Genomic DNA, 20,449 nt, shown 5'->3' on the forward strand with positions numbered 1-20,449 from the left:
ACATATATATCTGGGCTGAGACTAACCACACATCTCATCGTGAGATCTGATTGGCTGTCAGCACTTCATCCAAGAAGTGTTGGCAGCCATCTTGGGACCAATATACATGATAGCACCTCATTAAAAAGCATTGCAGTTAATAGAAGGTTTTAAGACTTTAGTTACATTATAAATCATTTGTTGATGGTACCATCCCCATTTTAGGAATTGTGGTGTGTTCTAAGGTGATTTTACCATGTGAAAAAGCCTTCTGCTGTGATATCATGAATCAAGTTTGAGAGAAAACTATTTTCTTATGCTTTTCCCATAGAGGTTTGGAAGGTGATCTATAAGCTAACTGAGAGCATATTTTCTGTAAATTCACATTATCTTTCTCAGTCATGTGAGAATGAAGTCTGAGATTCTCAGTAAAACATGTATATCCAACAAGGGCAGAGACTGTCAGTTGATTCCTTTGTGTTCTACTGCAGCTTCCCAGAGTGTTCTAAAGAACAACTAGAGCGCTAACAGTCCTACTTATGACAAACGTATGGCACACCTGAAGCCATCTTGGTTGGAATAAAGTGGTAATTCTTAAAACATTTAATTTAAAAAGGAACAAAATGAGGCAGTTCATTTTGCCATAGAAAGTATGATTAGTGCTGCAGAAAGAAAAATTAGGGCACATTTCGAGTGACTTCTCAAATCCTCTTCTATGTCATTAAAACATTCTGACATGCAGACTGAAACATGCACTTTCAATACCAGCAGCAGACTTCCCTGGTGAGCAGTAGCTTTACTACAGTGATCTAATAAGCAACTAGAGCGCTAACATTCTGAATTTATGGAAATTTTGTGACACATCTGAATGCCTTCTTGATGGAATCAAAGTAAAAAACTGAAAGTATTTCCTGCTGAGGAGACTGTAGTAAAAGAGGAAATTAGGAAACTTCATAACAAATAAATCTCCCAAGATGGCCACCAGAGACAAAAGAGCCCAGATGTAGCCCAAGTATAGCCCAATGACAGAATGTCCCAGAGTGTTCTAAAGAACAACTAGAGTGCTAACAGTCTTACTTATGACAAAAGTATGGCACACCTGAAGCCATCTTGAATGGAATAAAGTGGTAACACTTAAAACATATAATTTACAAAGGAACACAATGAGGGGATTCATTTTGCCATAGAAATTTTGATTAGTGCTGCAGAAAGAAAAATTAGGGCACATTTCGAGTGACTTCTCAATTCCTCTTCTATGTCATAAAAAAATTCTGACATGCAGACTGAAACATGCACTTTGAATACCAGCGGCAGACTTCCCTGGTGAGCAGTAGCTTTACTACAGTGATCTAATGAGCAACTAGAGTGCTAACATTCAGAATTTATGGCAAATGTGTGACACATCTGAATGCCTTCTTGATGGAACCAAGTAAAAAACTGAAAGTATTTCCTACTGAGGAGACTGCAGTAAATGAGGAAATTAGGAAACTTCATAACAAATAAATCTCCCAAGATGGCCACCAGAGACAAAAGAGCCCAAATGTAGCCCAAATATCACCCAGATGTAGCCCAAGTATAGCCCAATGACAGAATGTCCCAGAGTGTTCTAACGAACAACTAGAGCGCTAACAGTCTTACTTATGACAACAGTATGGCACACCTGAAGCCATCTTGATTGGAATAAAGTGGTAACACTTAAAACATTTAATTTACAAAGGAACAAAATGAGGGGGTTCATTTTGCCATAGAATTTATGATTAGTTCTGCAGAAAGAAAAATTAGGGCACATTTTGACTTCTCAAATCCTCTTCTATTTCATAAACAAATTCTGACATGCAGACTGAAACATGCACTTTGAATACCAGCAGCAGACTTCCCTGGTGAGCAGTAGTTTTACTACAGTGATCTAATGAGCAACTAGAGTGCTAACATTCAGAATTTATGGCAAATGTGTGACACATCTGAATGCCTTCTTGATGGAACCAAAAAAAAAAACTGAAAGTATTCCCACTGAGGAGACTACAGTAAATGAGGAAATTAGGAAACTTCATAGCAAATAAATCTCCCAAGATGGCCACCAGAGACAAAAGAGCCCAAATGTAGCCCAAATATCACCCAGATGTAGCCCAAGTATAGCCTAGTGACAGAATGTCCCAGAGTGTTCTTAAGAACAACTAGAGCGCTTACTGTCTTACTTATGACAAAAGTATGGCACACCTGAAGCCATCTTGATTGGAATAAACTGGTAACACTTAAAACATTTAATTTAAAAAGGAACACAATGAGGGGGTTCATTTTGCCATAGAAATTATGATTAGTGCTGAAGAAAGAAAAATTAGGGCACATTTTGAGTGACTTCTCAAATCCTCTTCTATTTCATTAAAAACTTCTGATATGCAGACTGAAACATGCACTTTTAATACCAGCAGCAGACTTCCGTGGTGAGCAGTAGCTTTACTACAGTGATCTAATGAGCAACTACAGTGCTAACATTCATAATTTATGGCAAATGTGTGACATATCTGAATACCTTCTTGATGGAATCAAAGTAAAAAACTGAAAGCATTTCCTACTGAGGAGACTGCAGTAAATGAGGAAATTAGGAAACTTCATAACAAATAAATCTCCCAAGATGGCCACCAGACACAAAAGAGCCTAAATGCAGCACAAATATCACCCAGATGTAGCCCACATGTAGCCCAATGACAGAAGTGTGCAAAACACTTATTTTTTGTGTATTTGCAGTTTTATATAATGCAGAGTTGACAGTTATTGGAATGCTTTACATGAGCATTGGTTACATCACACAAGATCAAATTCATTTTGGTTGTAGACATGGGGAGATTAAGTGATTTGACCACAATCACAGAATGTTGAGCTGAAGCAGAAACTCTAACCTGGTTCCCCTGTTGCAAAGTCTTTAGCTCTGGAAGTAACACCACATCCTCTCGCCAAGATGCAACATTTAATCAAGTGGTCAACTGGATAAAAAACATAAAGATTACAAATAATTTAAAAGTTCTTTGTCGCTATTTGAAAACTCTGAAAATATGTCCTCATTTTAGTTTTTTAGAGCACTAACCATAATTTTGATGCAAATAAGACCCTCTCATATATGTAATTTCTAAAGGAAATACTCTAGGTATTACAGTTTTGATTACATCAAGATGACGTCAGGCGTTCCACACTTTTGTAATAAATATAGAATGTTAGCAATCTAGTTGTTCATTGGGATACTGTTGAGAGGCAGAGGCCAGGGGCACGGACTCTGAATATTGAAGGCAGGTAGGAGAGTGCAGAGGCAACAATTTGACCACACTGGGCAGGCAGGAAGGGCAGTGGCAGCACAACAGACTATGGAGGGCAGTGGAAAGGGGGGCAGGGGCAACAAACCAACAATACAGGACTGGCAAGAGAGGCTGTGGCAATATAATAGACCATTGTGGGCAGAAGGAAGAGGCAGTGGTAGTACAACCATACATGCCAACAGACCCGTTTCAGCCAGGAAACGTCCAATGTTTTTAAGCTCAAATGGGCTTTATTTGATCTGTCTCCTGTCTACAATCTCCTCTTTTTCAATGTAACTCAAAGGGGAAAATCAATACCCCAGTTTTTTTTCAAAATCTCCCTCTTACCAAGTTCAAAATGTTCGCAAGTATGGTACATTGAATCATGGTAGGCAGGAGGAATTGGGGTAGGGACATGGACTCGGATAACAGAGGACAGGAGGGACATGGAGAGGTGCACCAAACTGACCCTACAGGGCAGGCATCAGGGTTTGCAGCAGCACAATACACCACATAGCGCATGCGGGACGGGAGTGCAGCACAACAATCCATAGAAAGCAATAGGGAGGGGACAGGACCATGCACATGGACAACAGAGAACAGATGGGAAAGAGGCAATGGGAGCTAGCTGACCATAATGGACAGACAGGAGAGAAAGCTGCAGCATAACAGACCATAAAGGGCAGGAGGGACGGATCAGGGGCATTACAATGGAACAGACAAGCCAGGTGGGAGGGAATAGGGGGTCAGCACATGGAAACAGAGGGCTGGGGGCAAGGTGGCAGGGCAGGAGCAGCAAGATGACCATGGAGGTCGGCCAGGATGGGCATTACAAACAAGACACACCATGGAGAGCAACAATGAGACTATGGTGGCATACACACAGACCATGGAGGGAAGGTGGGAGGGGATCAGGGGCAGCTAGCTGACCACACAGGGAAGGTGGGAGGGGCCATGGCAGCAGAGAAGACCATGCATGGCAAGCGGGAGGGTTAGTGGCAGCACAATGGCTATGATGGGCAAGAAGGAGGGTGCAGGGGCATGCACAAAGGACCATGGAGGATAGAAGGGAGGGTCAGGACCTGGGCACAGACAGGAGAGTTCAGGAGAAGGGGCCTCACAACAGACCACGCGGGGCAGGCAGGAGGAGCAGTTGCAGCACAACAGATCAGGGAGAGCAGAAGGGTGTGGCAGTAAAATGGACCATGGAGGACAGGAGGAAGGGGATAGGGGCATGGCATGTGGACAGGCAGGGTGGAGGTGGCAGGGACAGGTTACAGTCATCTGACAATGCTAGGAAGGTGGGAGGGGAGTGGCAGCTCAACAGAACACTCAGAGTAGATGGGAGTGGCAGGTCCATGGAACATAGTGGGCAAAAAGGATGGAGCAGGGGCATGCACAAAGACATCAGAGGCCAGGGGGAAGGAGAATAGGGGCAGCAAGCTAAGCACAGAGGCTAAGCAGGAGGTCAATGATGGGCCATAGAATTGGGCAATGGAGGGCAGGAGGAGTGGACTGGTACATCATGCTAAATGGAGGGCAGTGGCAGCACATCAGACCATGCATGGCAGGAGGGAGGAGGCTAGTCCATGGATTCAGACAACAGAGGATAGGGAGGAGGTGGATGGGGCAGCAAGCTAACTGTTCAGAGAAGGTGGGTATTAGGAACTTTATTGTTTTTAAAATGTGTGTCTGTGCGAACTACTTAAAATATGAACAAGTATGCAGCATAATCTAACTTTTATTCAGGAAGAAGGGGACGTTTGTGACTGTGACTCCCATCGCAAAATGTAATGCCCGTGAAAAGGGTAGGCGGACGCAGTGTTATATAGAACATAGTCCTGTGAGCACGATTGAAAATGAAAACTAGATGTAGTATATGGTATAAACTATGCACCAAAAAGTGTGATATAAGATGAACCGGGGCGTGAAATATAATATGCAATAGATTGTGCGCAATAACAAATTCATTGGAGAGCGCGAGATATCACAGGCACTAGCGCGTGCTATGCGATATGCGCTTTAAGTGTAATATGCACAGGGCAGTGTTGTGTAACATAACTAGTTTCTAAAGTTGTAATATATAATATGTGCTGGGGAGTGTAACGTTGCATATGCACTGTGACAAAGATATGGATCCCAGATTGTAATATGTATGGCATAGCGCTGTGCGTTATAACATACACATCGAGGAAGGCACGTTAGATGGGACAATATAACCCGTGCGAAGGCAAGTGTGGCATGACATATTCACGGGGTGGTGTTACAGTGCACATGGGCTAGAGAGTGTCATAGCATACGCACTAGCTGGTGGAATACAACACAGAGGTTTGAGGCAATCGGCGGGCACTGGTGGGTGTAACACAGCATTGGGCTCAGCCAGGAGCACGCTGTGACTCTCAAGTGAGGTTTGTCTCCTTTCCAGAGAGTAAAATAAAAAGTATTACACATCCGGCAGTGGATGTGTTTTTTATTAACCGTGAGGGGGGTTTCTTGCATAGTTTGGTCGAATTTTTGTCGAATCCCCTTTGAATGGCTTGGTGTGCGTGTATATTAAATGTGCCCGTCAATAGCTACCCATGTTTGTATAAATAAATGACAAGGGTGTCTACTTGGAGAGTACCCACCAGCGGGGGCGCCGGGATTAGGCACGGTAGGGCGTCAGACACGTCAGAGCTTCACTAGCGGTGTAAATACATTCCATGGGGATTCATTCTATGCATAGTCGCCTTTTAATGAATATCACGCAAATCGTCATGGTGATAGGTACATACGGTTTGTCCAGCATGTCCTAGGTGTTTCTATAAATATATATATTTTTAAAATAATAAAAAACAAAACCCGGCCCCGGGGGATGGGGTCCCTGGAGCCATAAGTGGCGTGAGGAGGGGGGCAACGCAGCCCCCTCCTAAAGAATGTAAATTAAAAAAAGGCAATGACCCGGGGGTTGGGGTCCCCAGCGCCGATTAGGCCTTGGGAGGGCCAAATGTATTTTTTTCAACAAAAACAATATTAGGGTGCAGGCCCTGGGGGGTTGAGGTTCCCAGGGCCAGTAAATTAGAAAAAGAAGGGGGGGCCCTCCTTCTTAAAAAAATAGAATAAATAAAAGACCGGCATCGCGCTGGAGGCCACGCCCCCTCCTTGCAGCACTCTGCAAACGCGCCCCCTGGCCAGTTGTAAGTTGGGGAATTAATTCCCCTTCAACTAGCCCAACAGGTATCTCCAGTGTGCGCCAGGGAGCTGTGTTGCAGACAGGTGTTCTGAGGCCACGCCCCTTTTTACACCTATATGCAACGCAGCTCTGTGGCGCTTACTGGAGGTACCTAGTGGGCTAGTTTGACCCTAGGGACCCTTAGGATTCAAGGGGACTTAATCTCTCAACTTAGAACGGCCACAGGGCGCGTTTACACAGAGGTGAAGTGAGGGGACGGGGCCTGAGGTGACGTGTGCAAACACGCCCTGTGGCGCGTTTTAAGTTGGGGAAATAATTCCCCTTCAATCCTGAGGGACCCTGGGGGCCAACTAGCCCACCAGGTGCTTCCAGTAAGCACCACTCCGCTGCGTTGCAGAGAGGTGGTCTATGCCGTGCCCCTTTTTACATCTTTCTGCCACGCAGCTCTGTGGCGCTTACTGGAGGTACCTAGTGGTCTAGTTGGACCCTGGGGACCCTCAGGATTCAAGGGGAATTAATCTCCCAACTTAAAACGGCCACAGGGCGTGTTTACACAGTGGGGAAGTGAGGGGACGGGGCCTGAGGTGACGTGTGCAAACACGCCCTGTGGCACGTTTTAAAAGGTAGTTTTAATCCACTGCCCTATTATATACTAGGGGCTTACAGAGGAGGTCATACTGATCACAGGGGGACCCCAACGCATAGTGTTCCCTAGTGTATGTAGGTGTTTTCACTGTATTCTGAGTGTCTTTTAACATAGCACTGGCTCTAGGACTGGTTAGTCAGACTCAGTTACCACCAGTATCCATCTGAAAAAGTTGAGGGTACAGGATGATTTTGCAACAAGGCTTCTTTCTGCTCTTCTGTTTGTTCTTTCTGCACATTATCCTTCTTCCTGCACTTTTCTTCGTCTTTGAGGACTTCTGTTGCTTCTTTCTGCATTTCTTTTTTTTCTTTCTGCACGTTTTTTCTTCTTTCTTCACATGTCCTATCTCTGTAGGCATAGTTAGAAATTAGCATTTAAAAAACCTTTGAAATTCACTGAAAAAACCATAGGTTTCAGGCACGTTATAGTTAGGAATTAGCATTTAAAAAACCTTAGAAATTCACTGAAAAAACCATAGGTTTCAGGGGCGTTATAGTTAGCTGGACTTTTCACTCGTACAAAACCATTGAAATTCCCCCGTTATAGTTAGTTCAGCTAACTATAACTCGCGCCCCCGCAATGCACTGCTGATGACGTCACATATTACATCACTCATGACATGGTCAGTGACATCACTGATGACATCACTGATGACATCTCAAATGACATCACTAATGACATCACTGATGACATCATCCTTGTGATAGAGTGGCAGACCTCCTCTTCCCCTAATATAACCTTTGATATACACATTCAAAAATAGAAACTACAATGTTCAAAACGATGGACATACCAATACCAGTTACAACAACCTATTCAGTAATTCTAAGATCCACATACACATCCACTCATTCCCCAACAGTCCTATACAGTCACTCATACATGTACTCACTCATCATATGTACTCATACACCTATACATCCTGTTACACAACACCACCCATCCATAGAGTTACTCACACACATAGTCGCTCATGCTAATAAAGAATCAAACATCCATTTACTTGCATATACAGTTATACACACACCACCACACTTACTTCTACATAAACTTACACATACTTAGTCTTTTAAACAATCACTTATAGAAACACATACTTATTCATACAGGAACTCTTTCAATCTCTCACTCTCACATATACTCACTTATATACACCAATAGTCACATATACTAGTTTAAAACATATGTAGTTACTCATAAAGACACTATTGAGACAGTATATCACTCACTAACACACCCATGCACACACTCATCCACCCATACAGTCCTGCACACATGCTGTCTTCAACACATACAAACAGTGAGTCACTCATTCATGCACCTATGCACTATGTAATACCCCCACCGAACCATACAGACACTCAGACACTCATACTGATACTCAAAAAAACAACTAATAACCTATATAGACACTCATAGCTACTCACCAACCCATGCAGCCACGTATACACAAAGTGAGAGACTGATACAGATATTTACACATTTAAACATTACTCACTAAGCCATGTATTCACTAAGATACACTTAATCAGTCAGTTATACAATCAATTTTTCAAAAACAAATCATCCATTTAGACACTTATATACCCATTTATTCTTCCATCGACCTTGAGATATAGATGTATAAAACATATGTGATTTTCAGAAAAACACACATTCACTGGATGATGTCATCAGTGATGTCATTTGAGATGTCATCAGTGATGTCATGAGTGATGTCACTGACCATGTCATGAGTGATGTAATATGTGACGTCATCAGCAGTGCATTGCGGGCGCGCAAGTTATAGTTAGCGGAACTAACTATAACGGGGGAATTTCAATGGTTTTGTACGAGTGAAAAGTCCAGCTAACTATAACGCCCCTGAAACCTATGGTTTTTCAGTGAATTTCTAAGGTTTTTTAAATGCTAATTCCTAAAAAAAAAATATATATATATATATATATATATATATATATATATATATATATTACCTACTGGCGGTCGCCAGTAGGTAGTTATAGTTAGGACCCTCTTACCATAGGAAAACCGCAACATTCTATTTTGAATAACTTTGGCGCCGGTCGACGAATCCTCGCGAAATTTTCAACATAGGTGGGGCGCTACGCTCCGCTCCTACCCTGAAAGTCTCGGGGGGATTCGTTAAGCGGGGGCTGAGATAAAAGGGGGGTCCCAAAACGCGTTTTTCCCATGCATTTTTCTATAGGACCTTTAGACACAGCTACAGCCCGAACGGCTGAACAGAGTTAAATGAAATTTGGCAGAGAGGTAGTCCTCAGGTCAAGGAAGTGCCTTTTGTAGGTTTGGTGTAAATCTGTTCAGTAGATTCTGAGAAAATAGCCTTTAAATCAATATATATATCTGAGCCAGCTTACGGTGCGCTTACGGTGCGCTTACGTTGCGCTTACCGTACGCGTACGGTGACGTGCGCGAGCGCGATTCTGATTGGCTGTTAGATCTTAGTAAACATTCGAATCGGTCGAAACCAGGAAGCGGCGGCCGCCATTTTGTGTGTTTCACTCAGAAAAAAAAGGGTGATAACTTGAAAAGGGGGCAAGGAATAGAGTTACAGACCCCATAACATTTGAAAGGGGGTCAAAGAAGGACAGAAAAGTACAACATTTTTTTTATTAATTTTAAAAAAAATCACGGGGTACGCGTACGGTAAGCTTACGGTAAGCTTACCGTACGCGTACGGTAGAAAAAAATTAAAAAAGAAATGAAATGCAGATTTAAGTGTTTAGATATTAGGGGGCTCTAAAAAGAGCCGTTGTGTTTATGAAGTGATTTTTTAGTGGTACCTACAAGTAAGTACCGATGCAGAGTCTAAGGTTCAAGAGGAAGACTCTGTTCCCTTCATCATTGAAGTGTACACCATCTCCTCTATAAATGTCTTGCATGTCGTAACGCAAGTTGTTGTGGTAAATGGAACCCATACCATAGTCTCGGAGGAAAGCAGAAACAGATTTGTTGACGTGCTTTCTTGCTTTGTCAATCTGTGGACAGAAATGATTGGACCAGTTCCATTTTTGCCTTTGGCATATGTTAGAAAACACAAAGGCAGTTTTAGGGAAAAGTGAAAACAGTTGTGCAAAGGTCTCCTTCATAAGCATTTCCAGACCTACCCCAGTCAAAGTGCCTAGGTCATTGCCACCACAGTGCACTATTATGAGGTCAGGGTGTTGGATTTGCATGAAGGATTTCACCAATGGCATCAATTGGTGCCACTTTAACCCTCTCTGACCAATCCATTTAATGTCTACATTTGGCAAAGCAAGGTCTCTCACCATACCTGTTTTCTCTGCATACTTTTCACTCCAGAAGACATAGCTGTGCCCTACAATCCACACTGTGAACATCTTCAAAGGAGAACTGGATGCACTCAGGAGGTGTAATTCAGTAGAATGGTAAAAAGAAATGAAAGACAGTTTGGAAATGGAGGCATACGGATCTCTGACATATTATCGACAGACACATTATCGAACTACACAAATATCGCAACAAATATATCGACATCAAAAATATCGACATTGTATACTTATTTTAAAAACTACACTAATATCGACACTACAATATCGTAATACAATTATATCGATCACACAAATATCGCACACATTAATATCGAAATACTAAATATCGACATAAGTTAATAAATATGACACATGTCACAAATATCGATAACCAAAATATAGACATCAATAATATCGTTTTTTTAAATATATCGACTATTCTAATACTAATAAAACCAATACTTTCAACAACATAAAGACAATATTTTACCAAAACATACATTTTCAAATGAGATTCTACTTAAACATAAACATAACATTTATAGCGATCTCTATATTTAACAACATAATAAAAAAAACCTAAAATAATTATCACATTGGCATTTCGAACACATTTAAATAAAATTAGTACACATTATAAACAATCTTTTTATATATAATAATTTAAAACTCTCCTCCTTTAAAACTAAATATACTCTTACTTAGCATTTTCCATAAAAGGAAACCAATTAACTAAAAAAAATTCAAACCATCCAATAGAAAGGCCACATACAGAAAACAACCAATAACATTCAAGAAACAATTTGAAACCACTATATAAACCAATTAAAACAAGTGTTCCACGGTGCCTTAAACCAAAGCATTGAACGAAGAAGAAGCTCTACTAAACAGAAGAAACCTACATCCTATTACTATTCTAAAAACGTAAGTAAATATTCTTTTCTAACTAAACTGCCAAATTAAACTAAAACACTAATTTATCTTTACTCAAATAAATAACTAACTTATATATTCCATCTCTTTATGTTTCCACTACAGATATTACTCCAAACAGCTAAAGAAAATATTGAAGATTGCCAGAAAAGACTCACTAAAAAGTAAGTATACTATCAAAATACTTTATAAAATATTAATTAAATCCTACTCAAACCCCAAAACATCCTAAACCCCTAAACAAATCCATGTTCTCTTTTTTAAATTGTAAAAAACCTGTATAAATTAACACCTATAGTCTATACCACTGGGCATGAGGGTAGGCTCTGTTTGCTTAGTGAGAGGTTAGGCTACTGCATCTTATTTATTAGGCAGGAGGGGCACATAGTAAGAGGGGTAGGAGACGGGGGTACATTGACATGTGGTGGGGGAGGGGGGGGTAGAGAACTGGGTGGAAAGGTTGGTCATTCTCCTGAATAATTGGTCTTGATGATAAATGTGTGGTACTTCCGGGACAGATGAAGGTGGGGGAATGTTTTTTGAATTGTTAATTTGTAAAACAATAAAATAAGTTTCTTCAATAAAAATATAGTCTATACCAAACAGCAATACCACCCCACTTAAAAAACTAAACCAACCACAACAATAAATGTTCTTTAACTTTCAGAGACTAAATCAACTAAACAACATTTTTGCGACAAACAACATCTTCATTCAAATACAACAAAAAAGACTTGGTAAGTATATATAAAAAAAATGCTTTTTTGCTAATTTCATATAAAGATATAAAGTACTATAGCATATATTTTCATATACATTTTTTCCAGAATTGTAACACATCACGATGACAGAAGAAGCCCAATTTATAACTTCGCAGAAAGGAAAATTCCTATTGTGTTACATGGGTTACACATACACCCAAGAAAAGCAGACAGACCGAAAAGTGAACTGGAAGTGTACTAAATATTATTCTAACAAATGCTACGGCCGAGCAACAACAAGAGAAACAACTGTACTATATACAAGAGAGCATAACCATCCACCCAATCTCTCTGAAATAGAAGTCAGATCAACTCTTGAAAATATCAAAGAATTAAGCACAGGTTCACAAACTGCTACAAGTGTAATCCTAAAAGAATTATTACCTAGAGTGCCCAAAGAAGCAAGAGGCCAATTACCATCAATTGCTTCTATAAAAAGAACTATTGCTAGGACCAAAAAAGCAACCACGACAACTATACCATCCCCTAAAACTTTTCAAGAGATCATCATTCCACCAGAATTAAGTATCACCCACAATAATGAACCTTTTATTTTTTTTGATAACAAAAGCCCAGAAAAAAGAATAATGTTTGCTACTGCAAACAATATAACTAAACTGCAACAATGCCAAACATGGATGATGGATGGCACCTTTACAATATGCCCAAAACCATTCTATCAGCTTTACACAATACACGGTCAATACCACAACACTTCCATACCTTTAATTTATGCACTATTACCTAACAAACAAAACACAACATATAATGAAATGCTAGGAAAAGTAAAACAAGAATCTAATGATTTTTACCCTCAAACAATTATCATAGACTTTGAGCAAGCCATGATAAATTCCATTCTAAAACTGTACCCCCATACAGCTATCCAAGGATGTTACTTCCATCTTAACCAATGTATATGGAGACATTTACAAAAATCTTCACTAAGTGTAGAATACGCCACTAACATAAGTTTTGAACATCAAATAAAACGTCTAACAGCCCTAGCTTATGTACCAACCACAGATGTTGCAGAACATTACAATCTTTTATTAGAAAGTCCATTCTACAAACAAAATGAAGTAAAGTTATCTCCCCTGTTAGATTATTTTGAGGATACCTGGGTGGGGAGACTGCACAGATCAGGCCATAGACGTCAGCCCAAGTTCCAAATACCTTGGTGGAATGTATATGTAAGTACACTCAACCAACAAGCCAAAACTAACAACGCCGTCGAGGGCTGGCATAATGCATTCCTAACTTCTACTGGGAGAACAACTCCAACACTACAAAAACTACTAATTGCCATACAAAAGGAACAAAGTTTCCAAGAATTAAGAATGCAACAATCTGTCCTACAATTAAAACCAAAACAGTCTAGACAAACTACTCAAATGTATAATTACCTACAACAACAGGTACAGCTATACCCATCTACAAGAGGACTTGAGTACTTAAATATAATAGCTCAAACTCTCTTCTAAACCCTTTTCTAAATATTAACCCACAATTCTACTAAAACAACTATCACAACATAAATAATCCACTTTATTATATCACATATTTAATTATGTGGTCTAAAATATATACATGAATTATATGGACATATATTTAGACAACATAATTAAACAAACCAAGTACACAACAACAATATTAAATATATAAGGTTTCGCCACCAACAATAAAAATATTTAAATGAACTTACCTGTGTAGTATCTCCAATGGGATAATAACATTCCTTCCAAATAAATCCAGGGAGTTCAAAATCCATAGTTATCCAAAAAATGACTATCCATTAACCATAAAAATCCCGAAAAATATAAAAAAGGTAAATAACCGCTCCTGGAAACCCGAACAATAAAGGAAGTGTTAAATAAACATTAGTAAACACAACTAATACACACTTCCTTTAAAAAAATAAGGTGTTTGAAACCGACGAAAATATCTTCTCCGTAAAACCTACAAAACAGAAACAAACATTCCCACCCACCCACAAACACACAAAACGCACGTACAAACCTCACTACAAATGTTATTCAAACACTATAAAACTTTAACACACCGAAATACCAAAACACTAACAAAGCCACAAACACGGAACACAACGTTAATTATAAAACCGTATACAAACTATAACTAACACCCTAACTTCTAAAACATCAATCAATACACACTTATTACAACATAACTACTTCCACAAAACACTTAAAACTATTTAATAATAAAGCAAATAACTCTTACCTTCTCAAACGCGAAACAGCTCCGAACCGCGACCTGGATTCGACCAAAATAACCCAAAACAACAGCGAGCGGTTACAAAATAAAAGAACCAAACAAACATAGGAAGTTTGAAAATTAAAGCAGCACGGTTTTAGGTGAATGCTCAGCCTGGACTTTTCACTTTATCAGTAACGATAATATTGCCCACCTCAAATGGTCAGCTGCTCAAATGACCACCAAGACAACAATTATCCACAAGTATGAGAGGCAACATATTGGAAGAAATGTAAATTAATGTCAAAATAAACTTTTGTGTTTCGAATCCACACAGTAGTTGAGTATTTGCTTGAATTCCTTTATTCCAAGATTTAGTGAGACCAGATCCGCAGCCAATGCATTTCGCACAAACATGGGATTTTCAAGGCGAGTTTCAACAATAAGAAATATTTACACGTCAAAACGGGGGGTAGTATGACGAAATCGGCAGGACCCAGAGTTCAATCTAGGTAATAGGTCGATAGCTTTAGACAGTTCGTATGGTATATATCAGACATGTTTATTGCAATGATGTAATTATTAAAATATGCGTAATAATAAACAAAATTTTCTCTCGAATGAATATACATTCCAACAACTATAAAATAAATATTATTTTCCTATCTACTATTTAATTTAAAAATAATTTGGAATTTGCATTCTGATATAACTTCTATGTTTTATCCAACCCAAACTAAAATCTACAGATTTTTTGTCAATTAAATCCAATAAATTTAACTATTCTTATTCAACTCTATAATTAATTCTAATATTTGCTATTTACCAAACTTAATTAACATACTACTCCCACTACATACTGAACTTAATTAATTTACTATTCTCACTCCAACCTATATTTAATTAGGGTAGGTGCTGGACACTGAACTAAATTAATTTACTATTCCCACTCCACTCTATATTTAATTAAGATAAGTGCTGGACACTGAACTTAATTAATTTACTATTCTCACTCCAACCTATATTAAATTAGGGTAGATGCTGGACACTGAACTAAATTAATTTACTATTCCCACTCCAGTCTATATTAAATTAAAATAAGTGCTGGACACTGAACTTAATTAATTTACTATTCTCACTCCAACCTATATTTAATTAGAGTATGTGCTGGACACTGAACTGAATTCATTTACTATTCCCACTCCAATCTATATTTAATTAAGATAAGTGCTGGACACTGAACTTAATTAATTTACTATTCTCACTCCAAACTATATTAAATTACAGTAGGTGCTGGACAATGAACTTAATTAATTTACTATTCCCACTCCACTCTATATTTAATTAAGATAAGTGCTGGACACTAAACTTAATTAATTTACTATTCTCACTCCAACCTATATTAAATTAGGGTAGGTGCTGGTCACTGAACTAAATTAATTTACTATTCCCACTCCAGTCTATATTAAATTAAAATAAGTGCTGGACACTGAACTTAATTAATTTACTATTCTCACTCCAACCTATATTTAATTAGGGTAGGTGCTGGACACTGAACTAAATTAATTTACTATTCCCACTCCACTCTATATTTAATTAAGATAAGTGCTAGACACTGAACTTAATTAATTTACTATTCTCACTCCAACCTATATTAAATTAGGGTAGGTGCTGGACACTGAACTGAATTCATTTACTATTCCCACTCCAATCTATATTTAATTAAGATAAGTGCTGGACACTGACCTTAATTAATTTACTATTCTCACTCCAAACTATATTAAATTACAGTAGGTGCTGGACAATGAACTTAATTAATTTACTATTCCCACTCCACTCTATATTTAATTAAGATAAGTGCTGGACACTGAACTTAATTAATTTACTATTCTCACTCCAACCTATATTAAATTAGGGTAGGTGCTGGACACTGAACTAAATTAATTTACTATTCCCACTCCAGTCTATATTAAATTCAAATAAGTGCTGGACACTGAACTTAATTAATTTACTATTCTCACTCCAACCTATATTTAATTAGAGTATGTGCTGGACACTGAACTGAATTCATTTACTATTCCCACTCCAATCTATATTTAATTAAGATAAGTGCTGGACACTGAACTTAATTAATTTACTATTCTCACTCCAAACTATATTAAATTACAGTAGGTGCTGGACAATGAACTTAATTAATTTACTATTCCCACTCCACTCTATATTTAATTAAGATAAGTGCTGGACACTGAACTTAATTAATTTACTATTCTCACTCCAACCTATATTAAATTAGGGTAGGTGCTGGACACTGAACTAAATTAATTTACTATTCTGACTCCAGTCTATATTAAATTAAAATAAGTGCTGGACACTGAACTTAATTAATTTACTATTCTCACTCCAACCTATATTTAATTAGAGTATGTGCTGGACACTGAACTGAATTCATTTACTATTCCCACTCCAATCTATATTTAATTGAGATAAGTGCTGGACACTAAACTTAATTAATTTACTATTCTCACTCCAAACTATATTAAATTACAGTAGGTGCTGGACAATGAACTAAATTAATTTACTATTCCCACTCCACTCTATATTTAATTAAGATAAGTGCTGGACACTGAACTTAATTAATTTACTATTCTCACTCCAACCTATATTAAATTAGGGTAGGTGCTGGACACTGAACTAAATTAATTTACTATTCCCACTCCAGTCTATATTAAATTAAAATAAGTGCTGGACACTAAACTTAATTAATTTACTATTCCCACTCCAATCTATCTTTAATTAAGATAAGTGCTGGACACTGAACTTAATTAATTTACTATTCTCACTCCAAACTATATTAAATTACAGTAGGTGCTGGACAATGAACTAAATTATTTTACTATTCCCACTCCACTCTATATTTAATTAAGATAATTGCTGGACACTGAACTTAATTAATTTACTATTCTCATTCCAACCTATATTAAATTAGGGTAGGTGCTGGACACTGAACTAAATTAATTTACTATTCCCACTCCAGTCTATATTAAATTAAAATAAGTGCTGGACACTGAACTTAATTAATTTACTATTCTCACTCCAACCTATATTTAATTAGAGTATGTGCTGGACACTGAACTGAATTCATTTACTATTCCCACTCCAATCTATATTTAATTAAGATAAGTGCTGGACACTGAATTTATTAATTTACTATTCTCAATCCAAACTATATTAAATTACAGTAGGTGCTGGACAATGAACTTAATTAATTTACTATTCCCACTCCACTCTATATTTAATTAAGATAAGTGCTGGACAATGAACTTAATTAATTTACTATTCTCACTCCAACCTATATTAAATTAGGGTAGGTGCTGGACACTGAACTAAATTAATTTACTATTCCCACTCCATTCTATATTAAATTAAAATAAGTGCTGGACAGTGAACTTAATTAATTTAATACTCTGACAGAAATCTATATTTAATTATGGGATTAGTTAAATTTAAAAATAAATGTAAATTTTCTAAATATTAATATTTTTTAAAGTAACAATATATAAACATGTTAAATGAACTTCCCACCCTTATCCCCTATAACCCAACATTCAGCTCCTAAAATTATTTGTAACATTCTAAAAAATAAATAAAATTTCTAAATTAATTTGTTTAAAAATTAACAGATATATAAACATTTTTACAACACTTCCCACCCTTATCCCCTATCAACCAACATCCCACTCCGAAATATATTTGTAAAAATCGAAAATTTATTTCCTATTTATAAATATTTTTAATAAAAAATTAACAAATATTTATAAACTTCCCACCCTTATCCCCTATAAACCAACATCCCGCTCCAAAAATGTTATTTAAAATGCAAATTTTAATTTACAATTTTTAAATTTTTTTTTATTTTAAAATTAAATAATATATAAACATCTTTAAAACCCTTCCCACCCTTATCCCCTATAAACCAACATCCCGCTCCTAAAATTTTATTTAAAATGCAAATTTTAATTTACAATTTCTACATTTTTTTTTTTTTTAATTAAATAATATATACAAATTTTTAAAAAACTTCCCACCCTTATCCCCTATAAACCAACATCCCGCTCCTAAAATTTTATTTAAAATGCAAATTTTAAATTACAATTTAAATTTTTTTTTTTTTTTAATTAAATAATATATAAACATTTTTAAAACACTTCCCACCCTTATCCCCTATAAACCAACATCCCACTCCTAAAATGATTTCTAAAATTCTAAATTAAATTTACAATTTCTAAATAAATTTCAAAATAATTCTAACAATATATAAACATTTTAAATACACTTCCCACCCTTATCCCCTATAAACCAACATCCCGCTCCTAAATTTTTTTATAAAATTCTAAATTTAATTTAGAATTTCTAGAAAATTATTTTAAAAAATTTACAAATATATAAAAAAATTTAAAACACTTCCCACCCTTATCCCCTATAAACCAACATCCCGCTCCTAAAATTAAATATACATTTCACATTTTAAATTAAATTTAATAATTAAATTTTACAATATATTACAAAAATAAATTAACTTTTTTAAAACACTCCCCACCCTTATCCCCTATAACCCAACATCCCGCCCCTAAAACAATATAAATATTTCTCATATTACACAATAACGATATTTTCACATGTCGATATTATTACGAACGATATTACTTACATCGACATATAAGTAAAAAAATAAAACGATATTTTTCACATCGATATTAGCTATTTCGATATTTTGGACATTCGATATTTTTGACTCGATATTTATGTCCCTCGATATTAAAAAGTCGATATATAGACTGCTCACCGGAGGCATACATATTTTTTTTTTTTTTTTTTAAACTGATTGGCTGTTTCATACCATTCTACAATAAAAACTAGGCTGTATGTGTAAATTTATAGAAGCATGTTTTGTATTGGTACAGAAAAATGTGTTACCAAAGAACAGTACTATGGATTTGCTGTTAGGTTTGAAAAGTCAAGCACTCTTGCACTTTGAAAATGAAACATTGTCTGCTGAACTTCTGACCTGACACCACACAGCAGTGTTCCATGAGCTGTTGCTATGGTAGCAGGCAGAAGTCAAGTTGGGGGAAGGGTACTAGGCAGAAGTCAAGTTGGGGGAAGGGTACTTTTTGAAAAGGGTTGGTTTTCAACCAATAGAAATGTGTGATTACATTTGAAAAAAAGGGGGAAGCACTGAGATTTGAAATTAACATGTATATGTGTGGAAAAAGAGAGGGAAACATTGCCATTATCTGGTTCTGCTGAGAGGAGAGAGGTGTACAGAACAGAGATCCTGGCTCTGATAATCTGCTGTTTGAGTGCCACATTTCTTTCACAGCTAACTAATTTTAAAGGTGAGTTTAGAGTTTGAGAGGGGATGTATATGGTAAATTAAGAAATGAATAATAGAATTGGAATTCCTTTTGTTGAAGTTGTGTTTATCATTTTCTGTTTTGGGAGAAATTTAAATGTGAGGAACATGTAAAATAATATGGAATATGTTTTCACGATAAATTAAGGTGTACTGGTATAAATAAGGAATACTTTAAGGGTTTGAGGTTGCACTCAGTAATGCAAATACATTCAGCATCAGTAAGGCTGGTTGCCCTTGCTGGAGTGTAGTCAGTCACCCAGGCTACACATGTTGCTGGTCTCAGAAAGCTGTTTGGTATTGCTCTGGTGATTTTACATTTGCATTAGATGGTAAGGGGGAGGTATTTTTTTCTGCAGAAGCAGACTCTTAGCACACAGCCAGCTGCATATCCTGTGGAATCATGCATAGTATTCACAACCGAGTGGGGTTTGAGGTTTCAGTCAGTAATCCAAATACATTCAGCATCACTAAGGCTGGTTGCCCTTGCTGGAGTGTAGTCAGTCACCCAGGTTACACATGTTGCTGGTCTGAAAATGTTGTTTGGACATGTGCTTTTTTAAGAATCTGAAAAGTGGATTCATAATGTGTCAGTCTGTAAAAGTACTTATCACTTGCCAAAAAAAAGAGTAGTAAGTGTGCTTTCAAATTGGCAAAGAAATTTCGTTTTGTGACTAATATGAAAACATGACTCTGTGTGCAAATAGGAATTACAGGCAGAGATTTATTGCGTATTGCTCTGGTGATTTTACAT

General features: G+C 37.2%; 1 long non-coding RNA gene across 1 annotated transcript; it reads left to right on the forward strand.

Moving 5' to 3' along the window:
• The first annotated feature begins 11,410 nt into the window (after positions 1-11,410).
• Positions 11,411-12,238, forward strand: LOC146870216 (uncharacterized). The gene is made up of 3 exons (XR_014959360.1): positions 11,411-11,471; positions 11,975-12,044; positions 12,135-12,238. It is a non-coding gene; the product is annotated as an uncharacterized LOC146870216 (long non-coding RNA).
• Positions 12,239-20,449: the final 8,211 nt, after the last annotated feature.

Source organism: Triturus cristatus, chromosome 1_1, assembly GCF_964204655.1.
Source record: "Triturus cristatus chromosome 1_1, aTriCri1.1, whole genome shotgun sequence".
NCBI classification, from domain to species: Eukaryota; Metazoa; Chordata; class Amphibia; order Caudata; family Salamandridae; genus Triturus; species Triturus cristatus.